A 4,771-nucleotide genomic window follows, 5' to 3' on the forward strand; every position below is an offset into this window, starting at 1 on the left:
ATTGCAGTTTATCTATAACATTTCACTGTAACTGTACGTAGCCTACATGTGATAAAAAAAATAATCTTGAATCTTGAATTCAATAAACAGCAATTGCATTTAATGCATAGACCTAGATACAGTAGGCTATTTGTATCCTCCGAAGATCTTTGTCTGCAAACGGGAAACGACTTTAATTATTTCCCCCTCCAGTGTTCCTGTAAACAGGCTTTACAGAAACTGGCTGCATGACAGGATATTCAGAAATGTCACGGCACATTCATCACCCAGTCACACCATCATCTGGCGTGAAGCCTGAAGTTTAGCTTCAGGCTAATTCTTAAAAACGTATTTTAAACCACTTGGAACCCAACAGCTGGTTGATGTCCCTCTTTAACCCTCTTATTGTGTTCCTGTTTGCCCCCCTTTCCAAGTTGTTCGCGGTTTCTGCTTTATCTTTTAAACTACAAGGTCAAATTTGGTAAATCTGGTATCTTGTGAAAGCTGAGACCTGTGAGATGTTAAATCTGATTAAATAATTTACATAGATATTACCAAATTACTGTAATGTGACTAAGTACACAGTATAAATTGAATATTGTATTTCTGTTTATTCAGAATTTCAAATAAGAAGGCCAGTTACACCCTGAAACTCTGTATATATCTGCCAAACAACACATTGGATCAGTTCTTCAATATTTCAACATATACTGTGCAAAATCTGATGAGAATATTAAATAATATGACTTGTCTGGAGAGATTTCAATGTGGGTTGGGTCAAGGAATGTCAGGAATGTCCAATCATGAAAAATGTCATACTGACTGGATATCATGTCAGAAACATGGCATGTGACATAGCTATGCACTCAGGACAGTCCGGGGAACCATTTAACACAAATATGCATATGTAACGCTGCCCCGGTGCTATTGACTATGGGTACAGCGCCCTGAGTTCTTCTAATAAATTGCTACTTAATTGCATATGTCTCATCCATTACCTCTCTATGTACTGTATTGAAAATTATGCTTACAGTAACTTGTAGATATTCAAAAATGTAATGCTGTGTGACTAGGACCGTATCACTTCAAAGCCATCAATTCCAACAATCTCTTTTCATAAACTACAAATTTACGAGGTCACAACTCAACACACACACTGTGCATTCAACAACACAGAGTTATGCACATTAAACATAGGAGTGTTACCTATATTCTAGTACTTGATATGTCTTCTCAAAAGATAAGCTTAAATAGCTACTAGTTATAAATCAAAAACTACACATCTGTGTCTTTCGACGACCTGACTCCTCTCTCCCTCTGCGCTCTAAACTCGCTCACCCGCTTTCTCCTCGTCCTACCCCCCAGGCAATCATATTTTCAGAAACTAAACGTCTCTTAAGACAGCAGTTTACTCTGTCCCACCTCGTGTTGAGATATGTACATTTCACCCAATCTATATTAGAAACTTAAAGGAGTAGTAAAGGGAAAATGCATGTTTAGCCCTGTTTTAAGGTTAGGCCCTACTTATGATCATATACAATGATTCAGATCAAAACGTTGACAAAGCTAGCATTTTCGAGAAAGTTGATAATTACTCTACCACCGTTTTGGTCATACAATGGATGTAGAAGGGCATCTTGGGATGGGCAGCACGCTGTGCGCATGCGTGCTGGAGCAAGTGGGGAAGCTATTTATTTTCTAAAGACGTTTCTAAAGATCATATTACAGAGGCATGTGAAAAACTACAACAAGCCCTCGCTCTATGTAAGCACAACTAGCGATTCATAAGGACAGATTGATGAAAACAACTGTTTCGCGGCAGAAAATAGATTTTTTAGAAGCTGCATTCTCAGTGCCCCGTCCACCGCCATTACATGGATATACTTGGCTCGCGCTGGATTTTCTACAGGCCTCCAAATTACACCAAAGTTATCTCTGTGAGTCAAACGTCTTATAATATGCCGTAAATAAGGTCCAGGTTGTCAAAAAAGAGCATTCTCCTTTAAAAATGATTTTTCTCTTTACTACTCCTTTAAGAGAGCACTGTTGAGAAAATCTGATAATTGCTCTGCCACCGTTTTGTTCATACAATGGATGTGGATGGGCACCTTGAAAAATCTTTCAAAAACATGTTTCAACATTTCAAAGACAAGAAGCTCACCGTGGGGGTAATTTGTGTTTGTTGGTGTTCTGACATCAAATTCGCCGCAAAGTATGAATCCTGTAGGGTTTTATTGATCATTTTATGAAATCCATTGACTTGTATTGACGCGACCATTATAGATGTGTAGATCAATCCGCAGAGGTGATTCAGGAAGCGGAACTACTTACAGTAGCTATTGTTATTGTTTATGTTGCTAGGCTACCTAGTTTGCGGAAGTTTACACACGTATGTGCTGCGACTAAATAGTTTTATGCTAAATATTTAAAAAAGCCTTTCCAGATGAACTAGAATCTTACTTTATGGCGAAATATATGTCAGAACGCCAAGTAACACCTCGGTGGTTTCTTGTCTTTGAAATCGAGAGTTTAACATGTTTTTGAAAGATTTTTCAAGATGCCCACCCACATCCATTGTATGACCAAAACGGTGGTAGAACAATTATCAGACTTTCTCAAAAGTGCTAGTTTTGTCAACGTTTTGATCTGAACCATTGTATATGATCGTAAGTAACCTTAAAACAGGGCTAAACATGATTTTTCTCTTTACTACTCCTTTAAGTCAGCTTGCCAGGCCCCTACGACTCCTCTAGCCTAATGCAATTCTTGCGTTACTGGAAGTTAAGGCCATACATCCATGGTTAAGACCTACGGCGTATTATGTCTGCCAGTAATGCGAGAAAAGCCAAAGAAGCAGTCTCATTGAACATGTGTCAAATAATCAGATTTAAACGGTTATTTCACCCCGACCTATCATTTTTACACCCCGTTTTAGTTACAGACACGTAGGAGCATGATGATGTCTGATGTCAGCATCGTGACCATTTAGGCCTAACCCATGTTCTCAAGCCTGCTTTACCTGTGTTTGAAGAGAGGACTCGCTTCTTTCACAGGGGTATGCAATATGGTAAGATAACTGACATCAATAGAGCAACAGAACAATTTAATAATAGAAAAAAAGTAAAGCCATGCTCATACCTCACCATTGAAAAACACTTCACACCCAAAGTACAGTATATCCCTGTTTTATTTTACGTATGCAAAAATAAAGATAGGCTACATGCATGGATAACCAACAGCATTATTACAGTATGGTATGTTTAAGAGGAGGCCGTTTATATATTTAAATGCTAACAAATATCCTGAAATTGATTACTGTATATGGCACAAGGTAATCCAGCTCTCAGTAACTGATGCCCCCCTCTGCTGGTGAGAAGGAGTAACTACACACTGGGGGAGACATGCACAAAGATTTCTCAGAAATAAATTCTTAAGGGCTGGGCTCCCTTGTAAAACATAAAAAATAAAATTCAAAATTTTAAAATGAAATGTTGTGACTCAAAGATGATAGTTATTGTAAAATATTGTTACCAAATCAATGAAAACACACAACCTTTGGAATACAGTGGCATTGGTGAATACAGGGAACAGTGATGGTTGCATTCAATTCCAATTGGCTGGTCTTGTCTCCTCTTGCACCTGGTTCCTACCCAGTCTTTAATGAGAGAAACAAACTAATAGATATGTGTGCAGTCACACACACACACACACACACACACACACACACACACACACACACACACACACACACACACACACACACACACACACACACACACACACACACACACACACACACACACACACACACACACACACACACACATCTCATTGGCATGTCTCACCATGCTTAGACAAAGTTCAGAGCCATGTCTTAAAAACACAACGGATGGTCACACCGTGCTATACAAACTCAAGAAAGTAAATCAACACGACTGAGGACCAATAGAGAACATTCAGAGTTTGCTCTCGCACTCTTTGTATCTTAAAACAAGGCACTTGGCTAACACCATCTGGGATAACTGAAGCAGCAAAAGTTTAAGAATGAGAAACAGATTCAGGGGACAATGGAGGGCAGGTAGTGCATTGTGGGGGGAGTTCCATAGTTTGTACATACAACAGATTGTGTCCCACATTGGTCAAATATGGTAACAGTGTGATTTAACCATCTATGACTTTGTGGGTTACTGTTGTATGGAGGCAGCATTGGTATGATTCGGAGTACAACGACTGAACTATGGAAAGAGCACCTCTGGAGTATGTGATGCAATCACAATACACATAAATGTATAGTACTTACACACACGCAAACACAGACATTCATACACACAAACACTATGCACATAAAAATGCTGAACGACACACCAGTGAACACAGAAAATAGACACATTAACACACAAACACACACACTTGCAAAAACACACATAATATGAACATGATCTCTTGTAATACCTGAGGATGTATGTATCAGCAACTGTCTTCAATGATTACAAAACTATATATTGACAGATTATCCAACTTTCACTTGCCACCAGGAAGTTGTTTCCATAAACTTCCTTTGCTGATATCACACTGTTATTGAAGTTATCTTTGGTGATGCTTCTGTTTTGCAGTCTGTAAAGTTGCTAAGCTATATTAGCTATATATACATATAGCGAATTACCAAGTCACTTTAATAGTGTTCTCATTAACATAGTAAAAAAAACAACTGGCCAACCCCAGTTAAGTCACTGCATTAAGGCAATTTGGCTTATAAAATGTCAAAAATACAAATTAAGAACACCAGTCAGTC

The 4,771-nt window shown here is 38.5% G+C and overlaps 1 protein-coding gene across 1 annotated transcript in view; it reads right to left on the bottom strand.

The window, feature by feature from the left end:
• Positions 1-4,135: 4,135 nt before the first annotated feature.
• The window catches only part of phldb2b (pleckstrin homology-like domain, family B, member 2b), a 30,516-nt gene continuing 29,880 nt past the window's right edge, over positions 4,136-4,771 (bottom strand). The window contains exon 23 of the mRNA XM_084455955.1: positions 4,136-4,771. This exon is cut by the window's right edge and continues 228 nt beyond it. The gene's annotated coding sequence lies outside the window, so the exon portion shown is untranslated.

This window comes from Borostomias antarcticus (assembly GCF_949987555.1).
Source record: "Borostomias antarcticus genome assembly, chromosome: 2".
NCBI lineage: Eukaryota > Metazoa > Chordata > Actinopteri > Stomiiformes > Stomiidae > Borostomias > Borostomias antarcticus.